General features: G+C 48.3%; 1 protein-coding gene across 1 annotated transcript in view; it reads left to right on the top strand.

Moving 5' to 3' along the window:
• Window positions 1-19092, top strand: part of LOC144164798 (neprilysin-1-like) — a 508128-nt gene that overhangs the window by 283369 nt on the left and 205667 nt on the right. Inside the window, exons 9-10 of the mRNA XM_077695065.1 lie at window positions 6922-7005; window positions 13079-13206. The gene's annotated coding sequence lies outside the window, so the exon portion shown is untranslated. The remainder of the gene's footprint in view (window positions 1-6921; window positions 7006-13078; window positions 13207-19092) is intronic.

Here is a 19092-nt window from a genome sequence, read left to right as displayed (position 1 = left end):
GCTGTAGCACCGCGCCAATTCCCACATCAGATGCGTCGGCAGTTACTACTACAGGCAAGTCAGGATTAAAGACCTTCACAACCGGAGAACATGTGAGGCACGCTTTCAACTGATCGAAACTGCGCTGAGCATCATCAGACCAACAAAACGTCTGACCCTTCCTGAGCATGAGGCGAAGTGGTTCAACTATCTCTGCATAGTTCTTTATGAACTTAGCATAGTATCCTGCAAGACCTAAAAATGATTGCAGTGACTTTATGTCCGTAGGAGCGGGAGCATGAACTATAGCTTTTACTTTGCTCTGTCGCCAAAAAGATGTTGTGTCGTGGGCGACGGCGAGCGGCCTCGGCGGCGACGGGAGCGAAGGCTCAGCGCGCCGGGCCCACGCACAAGCCCAAGAAGAAAGAGTGCGGCCTGCTCGTACAAAGACCAGAGCCCAAAGAGAACGTTTATTGTTCGACAAGACGACACCTAGACGCATACGCACGTGACCCGTCACGTGCGACCACAGCAACGACATCTACTTACAATTAACACAACCAAGCGCCCACAGTGAGCGGGCGCTCCACTAGAGGGCGCCACTACACCACATCATCTTCCCGTGCAAAAGAAGTTCGCACACTCTGCGAAATACGCCACTACACCACAGGAATCAACGGACAGGCGGTGAACGTGCCCATCGACGTATCGAAGGTTGTGCGGTGCCTTCCTTGCATGGTACCCGAGGACGTTGCGTTCGACGTTCACATCAAGCGGAGGCTGATGAGTCCGGCAACGTACAAGCGTGGGTTGGTGAAGCGCGGCAACATCCTGGCTTGGCTCAAGCACATGGAACACACCCCGCTGTATCGCGCCATCAACGTTCGGGTCGATTGGAGTCGGCTCGATAACTTCGATAGCGGCGGTGAACGAGAGGAACCGCAGGAAGACGGCGTCGATGATGCTGACGGCGAGTTCGAAACGATTCCCGATGACTTTGACGTGAACGATCCTCTGCAGTTGGCGGTTGCGTTCAACGCGGTCTCGAAGACGCTTCTCTATATCGAAGCGGAAATGAAGGGTGTGGGAAAAGAAAAAAATAAATGATTACGGATTACGCTCACACTCTCGCCTCTCTCTTCGCCATTAACCGCATCACACTCATCGGTGCACCCAATGCATTTCTGCATCCTCACAATCCCCCTCGGGGAGGTGCGGGGATTTTTTGTTTTTGTTTTATGGCTTGCTTTGGTCTTCTTTTGTTCTTTAGCCTGCCTTGTTTTTAGGCTGTTTACGTAAAACTTGCTAACCATATTTTTTTATTTTTATTGCTTGTCGCAGACTGCCGGGTACAGCCCGGCAAGCCTTCGTGGCTTGGGTTGACCAAATGTTGTAATGTGCATTCCTTTTCATGAAATAAAAGATTATTATTATTATTATAATATTGTTGGCGTGGGTGAGTGCATTCAACGTTAATGAGCACTTGCTTCGCTGTAGGACCCTTATATATGCTGTGGCCAATCGCAGTCAGTTGGTAGGGCCAATCTCTCATGTGTGCATACCCATTAAAATCATCATCTGTAGATAATCATCGTCACGAGTGGCTTGTTCTGTCGAGTCACCGACGGGCGGATTAAAATCCAGACTGCTGGTACTGCTGCCGACTTCTGTGGAGTCTTCCCTCGAATTACTAGTGGTGGAGGTTAATTCTTTCGATCCTGACCTCTCCCTGACCAAGCTGCACCCCTGGAGCTCCGTTCCGGCCGCCTTGTGCTACCGCCAACCCAACCAATGGAGCGAGAAGGCGCACCGTATGCTGGCGCTTCTACCTTGCAAGCATAGATGGTGACTTGCCCCCAGCGCGACCCTCCATCCTTCGCTGGACGTCGTGGGGAAGACATCGAAGAGTGGCTTGACCAGTTCATCTGGGTCTGGCAGTTTAACAGGTGGGACGACAAGTTCAAGGTACAGAAAGTCGGTCTTTCCTTGCATGAAGTTGCGAAGAGGTGGTATCTTAACCAAGAGCGCCCCACAACCACTTGGGCATCTTTCATTCAAAGGATCCGCCAGACATTTTGCACACCGTCTGCTCGGTCAGATGAGGCCAAGAGGACACTAGATTGCCGCTGGCAGCACCCAGACGAGACATATTCGTCATACATTGAAGACGTCATCTCTCTCTGCCGTCGGGTTGACCCAGACATGTCAGAGGCTGACAAGGTTCGTCATCTCCTCAAAGCCATCGCAGAGTTTGCATTTAACTCGCTTGCCCTGCAAAATCCAACTTGTGTGGATGATGTTCGGACCACCTGTCAGCGCCTGGACCAGCTAAAAGCGATTCGCCTGCAGCCAAGGCAGGAATCAGCTCCTCTTTCTCATGAGTCGGAGCTGCGTGCCCTTACACGCGATATTATCCGCGAGGAGCTCAAACAGCAAGGCCCATCGTGTTCTCATGGTGACCGCTGCACCAAGTCTGCCAGTGATTTACGAGGAATGATTAAAGAGGAGCTGGCATGGATGACGTGTAGTCCACGAAGCGCCCCCGCAGTGGTTCTCGGCGCGCCCTCGTACGCGGACGCGGACGCAGTTTCGCATGCGCCGGTCTCGCCGATTGGAATTCCTGTGCCTCCGCCCATGATCGGCCAGTTAACGGCAATTTCCTCACCGCCCCCTGCTTCGAATGCGTATTACAACTGGCGACCTCTTCAGGATTTCCGTCGTAACGAACGGCCGGTGTGCTCTATTGTGGAATCCGCGGCCACATCTCGCGGGTTTGCCGACGGCGCCAGCAAGATGAGCGGCGAGGCTACGCGCACTACGAACGCGACGTTCGCTACAGCTACGGATCTCGACGACCTGGATATCCACCTCTCGACCGCTCCCCGTCGCCTCAGTTTTCTCCAGACCGTTCGCGCCGTCAACTGGATCCCAGACGCCGTTCCCTTTCGCCCAGGCGTCGGTTTGTCTCGCCTCTTCGCTCCGTTTCGAACGACGCCAACCACCTTCCGGAAAACTAGATGCTGCAGTTTACGGAGCGCAAACTGCATCGTGCGAAATGTTCACAACTCCTCCGGCGCGCCCCTGGAACACTTTACCTGTAATCGTTGAAGGAATTTTTGTACAAGCGTGAGTGGACACTGCAGCCAGTATTTCTGTTATGCATAGTGATCTGTGCGCTCGACTACGCAAGGTGAAGACGCCCTACAATGGCCCTTGGTTATGTAGAGCTAATAGGAATCTTATAGAGCCTGCCGCATCTTGTACAGCACGTGTAATCATCGGGAACGATCGTCACCATATTGAGTTTGCTGTTTTGCCAGAGTGTGCTCATCAGTTAACTCTTGGATGGGACTTCCTTTCGTCAGCTTCTGCGGTTATAACCTGTCGCCAACCAGCCATTCGCATTTCCAACACACAGCCTTCCGCTGCACCGAACTCACGACAGCAGCTCTTAACCTTGCGCACGGACTATGTTTTACCACCCGGTGAGGAACATGTTCTTGTAGTGTCCTCCAGCAGCATTTTTGAAGGTGATGTAGTAGCGTCTGCTTCAAGCCGCATGCTTTCCCGGGGAATCGCTCTGTCTGCATGCCTCGTCCGTTTTCCCCAAGGATCTGCAGCTGTGGCCGCTCTGAACACCACCCGAGAGCCGATTATACTACCTAAAGGCATGACCGTCGCTTCTGTGATTGATACAGATCCTGTCGCAGTCCTCTCCAGCGCAGTACCCTCCTCGCGAAAGTGTGACTTTGCTTGTTCGGCTGGTATGTCCAGTATCGCTGCAACTATCAGCCCCGACCTTACGACGAAGCAAACGGAACAGCTGCTCACGATACTCGCGAAGCATGTTACATCCTTTGACGTGAGTTCCAGCACTCTCAAACGGACGACTGTGGCTGCCCATCGAATTGAGACGGAAGGCTCGGCGATTGTGCGCCGGCGACCATACCGCGTGTCGTCACATGAAAGGAAAATTATTCAGGAGCAGGTCGCTGAAATACTCAAGCGCGACGTTTTCCGCCCATCGTCGAGCTTCTGGTCATCGCCAGTAGTGTTAGTCGAGAAGAAGGATGGGTCCGTTCGCGTTTGTGTCGACTACCGGGCGCTGAATAAAATCACTCGGACAGGTGTTTATCCGATGCCTCGCATCGACGACGCTCTGGATAGTCTCCAAGGAGCGGAATACTTCTCGAGCCTCGACTTGCGTTCGGGATATTGGAAGATCCCAATTCAAGAAGATGACAAAGAGGAGACGGCCTTTGCCACCCTAGACGGGCTTTTCGAGTTCGACGTGATGCAATTTGGGATTTGTAATGCGCCTGCAACGTTGGAACGAATGATTGACACCGTACTTCGTGGCTTTAAATGGAAAACCTGCCTGTGCTACCTGGACGACATTATTGTTTTCTCAACTACATTTGAACAACACTTACAACGTCGGGACGAAGTACTCAGCTGTCTCTCAAATTCGGGACTGCAGATCAAGATAAAGAAATGCACTTTCGCCAGCAAATCGATTAAACTATTAGGACACGTCGTAAGCAAGAACGGAATACAACCTGACCCAGAGAAGATTTCGGCCGTTTTAAATTTTCCCCGTCCACAACAGCAGAAAGACCTCCGCAGTTTTCTCGGACTCGGATCATGCTTCCGCAGATTTATCCAAAATTTCGCAACAGTTGCTTCGCCTGTACATAACCTTCTCCGTCCTGGCATCCCTTTCGTTTGGACAGAAGACTGCGAACGGGCTTTTCAGGCGCTCAAAGACGCCCTCACATCGCGCCCCGTGCTTTGCCATTTTAATGACAGCGCTCGAACGATACTGCACACAGACGCCAGTGGGAAAGGCATCGGTGCCGTCTTACTACAACTGGATGCTCAACAGAAGGAGCGGGTGGTCGCCTATGCCAGTCGTTCACTTACGGCGGTACACCAAAACTACAGCATAACAAAGCAGGAATCCCTCGCCGTTGTTTGGGCAATCCAGAAATTCCGCCCTTACCTATACGGCCGGCATTTCACTGTCGTTACCGACCACCACGCGTTGTGCTGGCTGTCGACACTCAAGAACCTTTTCGGACGCCTTGGCCGTTGGGTTCTTCGTCTACAGCAGTACAGTTTTTCCGTTACATACAAGTCCGGGAAGAAGCATTTGGATGCAGACGCCCTTTCGCGTTGCCCGTTGTCCAAATCGCCAGCCCTGCCTCTGCATCGACCCAGCCTGCTCTGCCCATCGCAGTTGTTCCTCATGCCTTGGCTTCAGACACAGTCAACCTATCCACCCTGCAACGTGCCGATAGTTACTGACGTCGAATAATAGAGAGAATTTAAGGCTCCGCACGACCTCCAAACAGCCGCCTACGCCGACAGCTGAGGAACTATAAAATTGTGAATGGAGCCCTCTGCCGCTACAGCCACCATCCTGCAGGCAGTAGATGGGTAACTGTTTTACCACGGAATCTCAGGGCAGTCATCTTAGAGGCGTTCCACGATGATGCGTCGGCTGGACACCTAGGGTTCGACAAAACGTATGACCGAATTCGCAGTCGTTTCTATTGGCCTGGGATGTCGACCAGCGTGGCAAAATACGTTTCATCTTGTGACAAATGCCAGCACAGGAAACGCACTACGTCTCCCCCAGTTGGTCTGCGACAACCAGCTCCCTGTCCACCTTCGCCGTCTGATACAGTGGGCATTAATCTGTATGGGCCACTTCCGCGAACACCTGCCGGCTATCGCTGGATTGTGCCGGCGGTCGACCATGTGACGCGGTACGCAGAAACATCACCTCTGCGATCGGGATGCACTCAGGAAATTGCATATTTTGTGCTGCAAAATATCATCTTGCGCCACGGTGCCCCTCGAATCCTTTTGAGCGACTGTGGCAGAGCCTTCCTATCCCAAATTGTGGCTGAAGTGCTTCGAGCTGCCAATACTGTGCATAAAACTACCAGTGGGTACCATTCTCAAACCAATGGCATCACCGAACGTTTTCATCGAACGTTGTGCGACATGCTGTCCATGTATATCAAGCCGGACCACAGGAATTGGGATCAAATTCTTCCAAATCAAATTCTTCCATCCAGCGCACCCTAGGCTCCTCCCCTTTCTTCCTGGTTTTTGGAAGCTCCCCATCCTTCATCATTGATACCAATTGCTTTGCCGCACCGGACTCTCCTGCCGGACCGTTTTCTGACGTGTTTGTCTCCCGCCTCAACCACTGTCGCCATCTGGCTCGCCTTCACACTGAAGCCGCCCAGCAAGAACGGAAAACTCAGTACGATTCAACTCACCAATCCGTTCACTTCCACCCTGGAAAAGAAGTATTACTTTGGACGCCCGCACGTTCCCCCGGCCTATGCGAAAAGTTTTTGCATCGATATTTTGGTACGTACATTGTGCTTGAGCAGACATCTCCTGTGAATTATCGGGTATCGGGTGTCTGCGGTAGCTTCCCCCACTGACCGCCGAAGGTGAGGAACTGAAATAGTTCACGTCTCCCGCATGAAACGATACAAGCAGCGCACACCGTAACTCACTGCGACCAGGGGGTCGCTTCCAGTCAAGGGGGGGAAATAGTGTGGGCGTGGGTGAGTGCATTCAACGTTAATGAGCACTTGCTTCGCTGTAGAACCTTTAATATGTTGTGGCCAATCACCGTCAGTTGGTAGGGCCAATCTCTCATCTGTGCATACCCATTATATTCATCATCTGTAGATAATCATCGTCACGAGTGGCTTGTTCTGTCGAGTCACTGACAGGGCGATTAAAACCCAGACTGGTGGTACTGCTGCCGACTTGTGTGGACTCTTCCCTCGCCTTACAATATTATTATTATTATTATTATTATTATTAAATATTCTTAGCAATATGGTGGTTTGTTCCGGTTGCCCATATGCGCGACCTCTGAAGGATGCATTGTGTTCGCGTTTCTTTTTTCAGGTGGCACAGGATTATGAAGACGTTGATGAGTTAGTAAATTATCAAAGAACCACGATTGGGATTCTTCAAAGAAACTTCACAGGCGTAAGTACTTTAACTGCAAATGTTCTTGTAAGAAGAACTTACCGCACATCAATGGGACACCCACAAAACTTGTTATATTCCCCTACCATGTCTCATACAAAACTTGCGATTACATTGAGTTTCTTTACGCTGTCTTTGATTTTATGAAACTTACTTCGCAGATTACGTAATAACGGTGTACATGTATTTAAAGAAAACCTCGTTTACTGGTAATTATTCAGTTAAACCTTCTGCAATACGCTTCCGGCCGCATCATACCCCATGCATGGCAACCAACACCCTGCACATGAGGAGTGGTGGTTTGAGCTTCCTACTCGCATCCCCTTTAAAGGTACACGGAACGCACACGCGCTCTCAGTGCTCGCACCGGATGCCTGTTCTAGAAAGAGCTAAACCTTCTTACTTCATTCATGTTTAAAGCGCATGCAGATGATACACAAGAAGAGAAGAAAACGAGCTCTTTGAGTCCTCTTGTTCTGTATCGTCTACCTGCGCCTTAATCATGAATCCGATCCAACTAGCTCAACTTTCCCTTCTATTCCTTCTTCTTAAGATTTGCCTATACGCTACAAAGCAGTTGCTCACAATCAATTAAGGGCAGTAATTACTAGGTAAACCATTCTTAAAACGCAATCTACGACCACTCGTCGTGTCTGGTAAGATGGGGTGTCGAGCGCGATCGCGCACAATTAACACGATCTCCTAATCTACAAGAAAAGTGCAGGGTGAAACCGAACCACGCCCGCAAAATGCGTACTCTTTTATTTGACGTGCTGAGCTTTCGCACAAACATTCCGCATATTGTAGGCAGACTAGCAGGGCAATGCTTCCGGATACAAATTTATCTCCTAGCACATACGTTTTTAACAGCAGTGAATGAATGCAAAGGCTTTATCAGGTCGTTATAAGCGGTTCCTTCATTCCAGAGTGACAGTTACCTGCACCACGGCAAAACACGCCAGTGTTACTACTGAGCAAGTTGATGACTTTAGGATTCGTGGCCATGACTGTTTGTACGAAAAGTCGTTTAGAAGCAGATCATCGACCTCAGCGCAATACTAAATATACTTGGTGGCACTCACAAGGGTGGTTTTTTTCAACAACTTTACCGCCAAAAAGTATGGTACCCACCTAAAGCTTGCATACGAGGCACCGAAGTGTACATTAGATGTTTGTTCAGGTAACAGTAATACGATTCCGAAGTTCATGATCTTCATATGATGACCCGTACTTCCTACGGCTCCTACCGCGCTTATGGCTCCTTTGACTACCGACGATGCTACTGTTTATCCTGGTGTTCGTCGGGGCGTTCTTCTACACCAATTTTGTTCGTCTGGAGAGACTCGGCCGGCAGATCCTGCTATAGTCGGCTGTTCCTCACGGCTTCAACACAACGTGTCGAAAATGACCGATGTAGCACCCTGCTGAACCACCGGATGGCACGTAGCCATGAACGATGCGAGATTCCCGAAGTGTATAACGTTTACTGGAGAGGACTTGTGCTACTGAATGAACTACTGAATCAGCACATACTTAGAGGAAACAGTCATAGTAGCGCGCACAGGGGAGCGTCGGCAAATCAAATGCGTGGCGTAGAACATTTGTTTTAAACTCTGCCAGTCTCTATTAAGACCATTCGGATAGAGGACAGGTATTTCCAGGGTGGCAACGAATCTCTATAACAGCCAGAGATGGGACTATTTTACCAAGCGTAGATTCTATCAACATTTTGGGCCTTCAGATTCCAGCCAATGGATACGATGCCAACTTTCAAACAACTGGAGAAGCGCGTGATAAAAGTTAGCCATGCGATATCAATCTTCTTCAGTACATACCAAGGAATGTCTCAAAGCCTCAGAAGACCCATTTAAACTTCGATCATCAGTGGAATATCATATCGACGCTACGACTCCGAAGACTTGAATAGTACAAAATCAACACACTACTACGCTCTAGGCATTCCTAATGTGCCTCGACACACAAAGTGCTCGAACTCCGTATCTACAATAAAGTTGAAGAAGCCATCGAGGCGCAACGCTCGGCCCAACTTGCACGCCTTTCATATAAACGCGCAGGACGGGACGTTCTGCGTGATCTTGAACACGGAGACCCCCAAGGAAGTCGACCTTCGAACTGCTCTCATATGTCACATAAAATTCACTCCTCTCCCTAGAAACATGCGTCCCACCCAGGACACAAGATGTCGGTGAGCCTGAGTCCGCCCCCTGCCCAGGAGAGTTCGAGCGGAGCCCAATGTCGGAGCCGAATACGGATGCAGCAGAATATTGGGAGAATATGGCTATGTGTATTGCTATAACCACCTATCCAGAAAGTCAGCAAGTGGCTGGCACTGTAGTAGCTGTACACACTGAGCGTACGAAGCCCTAGCGATTTCTGGCATACATACCTCCAAAGTGGTAGTATTAGATTCGCAGCCGCCCATTCCAAACTTTTCTACAGGACGTAGTGCCCAGGACACTTGTCATACTAAGACCACTAAGCAACAGTAAGAAGCTCCCCACAGTCACGTTACTCTGGGTCCATGCACACGCTACCTATGAAGGCTACGGGGAGGAACACGAACTGCGAACTCATCAACCAAACCAACTCGAAAGCCACCCCGAAGGACGCACCTCAGAAAGGTGCAGGCTTCTCTAATCCCTTTACAAACCCAATTGGATATCAGCAGACGTACCCCAATTTATACGATCAAAACGCAAATTTTTCTAATAACAGCCCAGATACTTCAGTAACACCCCGTGTAAGGAAATAACAGCTCGACAGCTCAAAATTACGGAAAACTAGAAAGAGAACGCTAACAGACATTGTTCTGGGAATCATTGGGCCGGTTCGTACTGTTTCCAGTCTTTAGTTTTGTTTGCGCTGCTTATTCTTTTAGAATGTACCAAGACACATCGCCCCTATCATGTATATAACACAGCAAGGGTAGCTGCCGAGTGGATAGCACAATCAGTTCACAAGAGAACAACAGGCGTTTGGTCTGAATGTCTGATAGGCTCATTCTATTCTGTGAAGACGCGCTACAAGTATCCACGCGGCAAGATTCCATTCCTCGGTGGGTATAAGCCAGGAACTTCCTGCGCGTACCCACCGCCATCGGCTCGTTTAGTTGGAACACTCCAACTGTTCTTTTGTGCGTGGTACCAATATACCCGTATGCCACGCTACTCAAATGTTTTTTTGTGCAATTCTTAAAATAACGTTGTTGTTCCGCCCTGTAGCATGTAGGTTGAATCCAAGGTTTTGTAGCAAACGTATCGGGTTTCCGCATCACGTATGCAAAAGAAAGTCACGTTTCCAAGAGAATTTTAGCTATGCAAGCGAACGGCAGTCTACATCTAAACTAGTTTATTCCACAGTCTAAACTAGTCTAAAATGCCGGCCATCTCCATGAGCGTGAAACCTGAGGAGGGGCGAAGCATGCAGCGTATAAGTGTATTCTCGGTGCCTTGGCGTTTATGCCCAGGGAAATGAAACAGTTGGGGGATAGAGGTATACGTCTCTGCCGTAAAAGTCTCTTGTGAAAGTCTCTTGTAAAAGTCTCGTAAACGAGTGTCCAGGTGTTTTTATAGTACGCATTTCGAAGCGGTCCAGCGGGAGGCGTAAGCGAGTATCCCGGTGTTTTTTTAGTGCGCGCTACGTTCTAGCGCGACGCGTAAACGACACGGGGTTTTAGTACCGTGACTACATGGAACGACGATTGCGATGACCATTACGACGACGACGAAGACAAGAGATGCCAACAGCCCCAGCCCCTAAGGGGCTTCACCCCTAATACTGATGAGAGGAAGGGTTGATGAAGGCATCGCTTTCAGGGTGTAACCATTACACTTATAAATGTCCACAACCCCATTACGAATTTTTATGAATATCAGGATATATTAAATTATTCAAATAATATACAGCACAAAAATTCTTCAAGAACGGACACACTCTTATTATATTGAAGAGACTTTATCATGCACAATTCCTTCCTAAATTTTCACGTGGAAATATTCCCATAATATTATTATAAGAAATCATTATTATTCCTAGGAATATCATTATTAATATTAGTAGTAGGAAATATTAAAATTTTTGACAATTTCAACTTAACAATTTTGAGTGAATCTGTTTTTTTACGAACAACTCATTTATGTTCTTGAAAACTACAGACACGCGCTCCGGTGGCTCAATGGCTAAGGCGTTGCGCTGCTGAGCACGAGGTTGCGGGTTCGGTTTCCGGCCGTGGCGGCCGCTTTTCTGATGGAGGGGAAAGCAAAAACGCCCGTGTGTACGAGATTTCGGCGCACGTTAAAGATCCCCAGGTGGTCAAATATAATCCGGAGCCCTCCACTAGGGCGCGCCTCATCGTCTGCGTTGCGTCGGCGCGTTAAACCCTACAGTCATGAAAATTACAGACGAAGCAGCGTAATACAGTCAAACCCGGCTATAACGAACCCGGATAGAGCGAATTATGCGGTATATCGAACAAAAATAATTCAGTTACGTAAATACATGGGAAACATATTCCTTATAACGAAGTTCACATCCGATATATCGAACTCTGGCGCTAGAATGGCCGCGGAAATGCATGATCTCGGAGCGGCGATTGAGATCTGGATTGGCCGCGACCACGGAGCAAGAGCCGTGACTGAGACATTGCGCCTCGCACGGAGCGACGTGACGCCCAATACTTTCCGTAACTGTTTTCGTTGCGCGGGAATCGCCACGGAACCCGCGCAGTCAGCGAGTCCGGACCAAGACAGCAGTATTGGTCAACTGTGGGAAGAGCTGGCCAACATTCCCGATGATGCGGCGAGTGAAATCCGTCCGACGCTTATAATGAAGCGCTTTCGGCAGTCGATGTGCTCCGCCAATGCTTCTTAGATATTTGAGGACGTGGACTTGAACTGGTGCAAACAATGTTTCGTGTAGAAAATGCTATGCTAGTTGAAGCCGCCAAAACGAAAGTGAAAACAAAAAAAATTCACAGCATATCCACGGGGTGAATGATGATGAGTGGGCGAAGCTCCTGAGGGGAAATCATCGGTAAAACCGTGACTCTTCAATGAAAGTTCGCCCACCATATCTGTGTCCGAACGTAACGTCTAGAAAGTCTCGCTTAAACCGCGCGTCGGCACCTTGGGGCTGAGCTCGCCTGATGCGTTTTGCAGACGCCTCACGAGCTCTCACTGCATCGGGGTCTGCCTGCCGATACGCGCGCTTTCTCGCCGCTTCCCGTTCTCTGACGTTTTGGAGATCCTCTTCGCGCCGTAGCCGTGCCGCTTCGCGTACGGCAGGGTCCTCGCGCCGTTGCCGTGACGCTTGGGCCTCTCGTTCTCGAACGCTGGGATCTTGGCGGCGTCGTCGCGCAGCCAGACGACACGCTTCGGCCTCCCGCTCTCGTACAGCAGGATCTTGGCGGCGGCGTCGCGCAGCTTCACGGAGCGCTTCTGCCTCGCCGGCTCGCACATCTGCAGCCTTATCCATCGGGCGACTCCGAGCGCGCGCCAACAGCGAACGGATTTTATTACAACGCTCCCCGCCATCTAGTAAACAATCCAAGAACTAAACTAGAGGTAGCCACGCCATCTAGTAAACAATCCAAGCGCATCTTTTCATCATATACAAGTACCGCCATCTAGTAAACAATCCAAGAACTAAACTAGAGGTAGCCACGCCATCTAGTAAACAATCCAAGAACTAAACTAGAGGTGGCTACATACATACGTCGAGGATGGACAGACCCCCGCCTTAAGGAGCTTCGCCCCTAAAAATCACCGTTTTTTTGCAATGTGGGCAGTTAAGGCAGAAAGTAGCTTTGATACTTGCAATAAATGTATTATTTTGGTATGGTAATGGCTACTGTACTCTGTTCGTTTCTGCATACGCGGATGGCGGAGTTGGGGAGGAAGCGGAGGGCTCCCGCGGATTGCGAACTCGTAACAATAAGCTCGTTATAGGCGTGTTCGGCTATATAGAACTATTGGATATATCGAACTAATCGCGGTGCATATTGCAGTTCGCTACAAACGGGTTTGACTGTAGTGCCACTGCCTAATATTTTCAGTTCCCGCTGTTGTCCCTGCTTAAAAAGGAGTTCACTGGCCTTAACGTCACGCTTACTGAACATGAGCCCGTAGATATATACATTACACGCTACCACGAAATGATGACATTTTTCAACGCATCCAATCTGTGAGTATTTGCTGCAGTTGGCTTTTTCAGAATCAAAAATCAGAAATATGTTTATTACATGAAAAACAGGTACAAAAAATGGGTGAAGAGCCATCTGGGCCCTTAGCCAACATGGCTAGTCATGGATATATAACAGAATAACTACAGTAAACAAATAAACAATCCAAACTAATTTTTTTACAATAATTACATATGATGTGAGCTAGGTAAATATATTTAGCTATGTGTTAACAGTGTGAGGTATAATGTTCAGACATGAAAAATTTTCTTAAGGAACGAGTGTTATTTGGTTTTATTTTTATATTCACTGGCACATTGTTCCATAGTTTGGCTCTTAGGTAAGAAATTGTGCGGCGACCGTACATTATGTATTTTCGGTAAATTAAGATTACATTAAGGTTGGTGTTTCGCTTAGGTTCTATTATAACGGATGATCGATTGGATTTATGTAGTGCTCTTTGAACTAGTAATGTTGTTTTGTAGTCCCTTGCTACATTAAATGGCATAATGTTAAGTTCTGAAAAGATTGAGGACGATGGCGCGGTGGTGGGGCGCATGTTATTATTCTCATCGCCCTTTTTTGGAGTTTGACAATAACAGAGATGTATGACGCGAATGTATATCCCCAAGACTCTATACAATAACTAAGATTGCAGTGAAAAATGCTAAAGTATAAAGTAATATTTCTTAGTGTTTTAGCGTCAAAGTGTGTGCCCGCTTGAATTAATGTACAGCATCCAAATGACAACTTTTTGCTCAGCTCTCTTATGTGAGGCGCCCAGTGCATTGATTCATCTATAGTTATTCCCAAATATTTATATTCGAAAACTTTACTAAGGGCTGTATTTCCTATGTATAACTTGCTGTCGTCTGTTACTTGTTTTCGGTTAGAGCAGAAGACTATAAATTTGTTTTTTTTAATATTTGGAACTAATTTATTACTGTTAAACCAGTTTAATGTCTCACGTAATTCTAAATTTGCTATAGTTTCGGCTTTTTTTAGACTGTGATGAGAGACGAGTAAAGCAGTATCATCGGCACAGATAACTGCGTCTGCGTGATTTATGAAAGTGGGGCAGTCGTTGATAAATAGAGAAAATACTATGGGACCAAGAACCGACCCCTGGGGTACCCAGCTAGGACAGTTTTTAACCCAGATTTTCTGTCTGCTGTTTAGGGTTACTTAAATAACTGCGGAAAAAGTTTAAGGCTGGCCCTCGAAAACAATAGCGTTCTAGTTTTTGCAACAAAATGCCGTGATCCACACAATCAAAAGCATGTTGTATATCAAGGAATATGCCTAATGTAATTTGGTTGTTATTTAGGGCTTGGTTAATTACATCTGTTACTGCATCAACTGCCGTTGTGGATGAGTAATATTTGCGGAAACCATGTTGATTTGTTGTTAAGATTTCATATTTTTCAACGAATTCCATTACCCTCTTCGCTATTATCGTAGTAGGTTTGGGTTTTTTCTGCCAGTGACATAGCAGGCGTAAATCTTTTTGTGCTCAAAAAATAGTTGACAACTTACTATACTCCATATTTCGGAATTTGTGCGCAGCGCGAACTGCAGTCTTCTCAGTAACGGCGCGTAGCCGTTGCGTCTTAGGAAATGGTGGCGTCATCAGCGAACCCTGGGTGGCGCGCGCTACTCTGCCTTTATCTCGCAGCGCGTCGCCATCACCGAGCACGTCGTTGTAAATCGTGTGTGAACCTTTTGCTCAAACGTCACGTTCTTCGGGTAAGCCACACGGCGCGGAGGACGTTGAAGGCCCGATAAACGTGCATCATACCGGGCGTGCTAAACTTATTTGCCGCAGCCCTGACATATTGCCCTTCCGTCACACTTTCGCCATACTTCATTTATCTCCTGCCCTGCGCTTGCACATTCGGGGGCATCTTCGTTCTCTCGCTCATCTCACGCGTCGCCGCCAGGCGGCGCCTCGCGTCGCCTCACCATGCCGCCCTCCCGTCGCACTTTAACCCCAGTTTCCTCCTCCGTTTTCCTTCTGCCTTAGGTGTTCTCTTCGTTCGATCGGTTACAAAGCCGCCGCCGCCGCCAAACCATAGCTGCGGACGCTCAAGTGCTGCGCAATGAAACATATATAGTCAAGCAACTGCCCATACTTAAGACGCCCATCATTATCGAAAACTTAAACCACTGCACGGTTCTGCGGATGTACAAAGCAACTATGAATAAAGAAATCTGGGCGAGATGGAATGCGCAAGCATCAAAAACAACTTTTCTGGCAAACTCTCGCGTTGTATAGATACGCGAAGCTTCCTTCGGCTTGAGACAAGTTTCTGTTACATCAAGGCATTCACAGATGGGGGTAATCTAAGTTCCTACACGAAAGGAATTCTACAATAACAGTATACTGTAGAGTGAGCAATTCGAGCAGGGGGCGTGCTCCTAATTAATACCATCGCTTGCGTAATCTCTAGAACGACTCCCGTTCTGCAGGGCAACGTTTATGAAGAAGTCAGTGATCGATGGTTCGGCGCCAGAGGTTGTATTTTCAGGTAGGTACCACTACCTGGGTGAAGTACCTAAAAGCTGCTTTGCAGGAAGAATTACACTACACACTCATAACATATTTACGTTTGGAAGAGGCAACTTCACGGCGCACATCCTCGTCGCCACCAAAAAGTGTATTCCACGGGTCTCTGTTGCCCTGCACAACCCACCAAGGCCGGCGGGGACTGAGGACTGTAGGCGGGCTTGAGAGGCCCAGAACAAGGCGTGGGTCATCCTTAGTCGGTGCCCCATGGTGGATAACCACATTTATTTTAAACGGGTGCAGGCTTTTGGTAAGCGTGTGCGCTGTAAGTAAAAGTGGGGAGTTTACGTTCCTTTTTCACATCAATAAAGTCATACACAGGCACTTGGAACTTGCTCGTTGGTATAAGAATACCAAAACTACAACAGGCCCATAACGTGCACCTGGTGCTCACAGAAGGGGACACAGTAAAGATCAGGCTAATGCACTTACGCAACACTTCCAACACGTGACTGGTTCTGTACACTCCAGGAAGACTTTCATAAAACATGAAATGCGCCTGTAAAGAAACCCTGTACGCGACAGCAAATAAAACAATTCTTACAGCTCCCCGTTTTCACTTCATCAGCTGAAGGCTGATCTGAGAAGATTGCATACACCATAACACAACAACTATCCGCAGACACCCGTGACACACTCCTACACCTATAGAAGGAAATATGGCTTTTGAGGCGCCATTCAAAGTCTCCTAGAAAGAGTGAAACCAGAGATTCTGCCGGCCATTACATGGGATTCGCAGGGGCGCCGTCCCGAACGCAGGCACCATTCGAACAAGACAACATTCGAACAAGCAAAATGGAGCCCCAAGTATGCAAGCTGCAAGCATATGGCTGCGAGGTGGGGTTGAGTGTCTAGTGGTGACAGGAAAGCCGCATCCTCAAGTCTAAGCCGACCCTTGACTTTTTAAAAGTCTTTTTTTAAGTAATTGCCTAGATTCGAGTAAATAGGTATCATCGAGGTGCGGGTATCCCGACCGACGAGGTTCTTGGCACCAGTTTGATCCAGCTCATTCGCTGGGTACTTGCAACAGACGATGCAACACGCCTACAAAACAAACGGTTGCCACACCAGTTATCTCGGCACGGTAAAACCAGATGTGTGCCTAGGGAGTATGTGCATGCAGGCATGTATGCGCCATTTTGCGTGAACTTAAATTCGTTAAATATACCACGAAGCGTGCAACGTTAAACTTTCCCTGACGTCCACCCTTTCTCTTCTTTCTTATTTAAACTTTCTGGCCTAGTTTGCCTAAAAAAAGAAAGCTTGAGAAGTAAGGGGACTCTGAAGATAGTTTATTTGTTTCTTAAGTGGACGATTAAGCGATTTCGTACATAGTAACCGTGCAGGCAGCATGAGACAAAAACAGGGCAAAGCACAGCGCCCACTAAAAACTGATTTTATTGCTTACGCCGGTGGTTTTTATACATGCATAGGCAAAAAACAACAAAACGAAAAAGAAAAGGAAACACTAAATTCGCACGTGAACACTTCAGAGTGCGTGAGTGTCGCCGCATGAGAATGACTTGGCATTTTCTCTCCATGTTAATCTGCTTACCGAGCAGGAAGTGCAATCAATACAACATACAAACCCTTCTAAAAACCAAAAAAAGCTGTTCGGAAACCAAACATTCATCACCAAAGTCGGGTACTCTGTGCCAAGAATCGACGCTCCTTGTCTGAGAGGACAATAAATATGGTGCTTACACATTGGTCTCCTAACTTTTTTATTTCCGTGTCCTCTAAGATTCCTCACACGATTTGGTTTTACCTTACGCGTCTGCTCACACAAAAAGTGATGCAGAGAGAGAGAGAGAGAGAGAGAACGCCTTTAATGAAAGCTGTAGAGGTCAGCCCCACTAACGGCAGGGCTTGCTACTCCAGATGGGGTGAATACAGCGAGGTGACAGCGAAAACTAGAGAGAAAATTCCCTCGCATTTCCCCGAGGGGGAGAGTGTGTAAGTGCGAATGCACGGTTGTTGATTGCGCGATTACGGTGGATATCGTGATCTTGGAGAGGAGAGGAGGCGCCCAACACCCGCAGTCACTGAGCGAAGAGAGGAGGAGGAGAGTAGCGCCCACCGTTACGGCGAGGGCTACACGAGCGCCCTCACGCGTTGGAATGCGGAGCGCCCGCTACGCGAGCGAGAGCTCTCCCGCCCGAAGTGGAGGGGAGGCGCCCAACACCCGCAGTCACTGAGCGGAGGGAGGAGGAGGAGAGTAGCGCGCCCCCATCTCCCCCCGTTGCTAGGGAAGACGAGGAGCGCGCGCACCCGCAGCCGTTGCTATGCGGACGACGGCGGCGGACGATTCAGGCTCGCTTAAGAAGTGCATTCGCACTTAAAATCGTGAAAAGACACAAACACAGCGCCTTTTGTCAGCGGGGTACCCAATACGTGTTCAGGCAGCTGTTGCTGCGTCAATTTTGAAAGAACAAAAGAAAACAAGCGCTACCAGCGTGAGTCCACCTGCCAAAAGAAGAAGGCATGGCACCATCAAGCACCATGGCACCATGCATGCTGGCCCCATCGCACCATGGTACCATGCATGCATGGCACCATCGCAGTGGCGCCATGCATGCACATAGTTTTCCATGGCCTGAAGGAAGTAGGAAGCGACGGAAATGTGAAGGTGGTGTTTCCAGCACCCCCGAAAATGTCCTGAATGTGCTAAAAAGTAAAATCGGGTATAACAACGCCTAACAAGTGCACGACAAAGCACCAGAACAAGTTTGTTGCCTGCGTCGAAGAAAGGTGTTTATTTCCTGCCTCTTTTGTGCGACAAGCATTGCGTCGGCCACACTGGCTGATGTTTGAATGACAGACTGAGGGAACAATAATACATCGTTTCAAAACCGTCCAGTGCTCAACTCACCCAGTATTGTCGCGACAGCGCCAGCACATGCCAGCGACTACTGGACGAGAGGATTGCGATAGGGGAGCACGCAAACCAAATTGTGAGAGAAATCTTACAGGCCACGGAAATAAAGTTAGGCGGCCAATGCGTAAGCACCCCTGCTAATGCCCTCTCATACAAGGAAAAAATGTCGGTTTTTGGAGCAGAGTACATGACCTTGTTAAAGAATGTTTGATTTTCGAGTTTTCAAACAGCTCTTGCTGTTTTTAGAAGAGTGTGTTTGTTCGATTGATTGCACTTCTTTCCCTTAAATAGATAATTGCGGAAAGAAAACGTCAAGTGATATTGATGCAACGCTCACGCCTTCTCAAGTGTTCATAAGCAAATTTAGTGTTTCCTTGTTTTTACTTTTCGTTCTTTTTTGCGTATGCGTGCATAAAAACCACAGGCATAAGTAATAAAGGTTCG

The sequence above is a fragment of the Haemaphysalis longicornis genome, unplaced genomic scaffold, assembly GCF_048455015.1.
Source record: "Haemaphysalis longicornis isolate Haplotype H1 unplaced genomic scaffold, Haemaphysalis longicornis Haplotype H1 scaffold_14, whole genome shotgun sequence".
Taxonomy (NCBI): Eukaryota; Metazoa; Arthropoda; class Arachnida; order Ixodida; family Ixodidae; genus Haemaphysalis; species Haemaphysalis longicornis.
The sequence above is the reverse complement of the archived record's forward strand: the minus strand, read 5'-3'. Positions and strand labels throughout refer to the sequence as shown.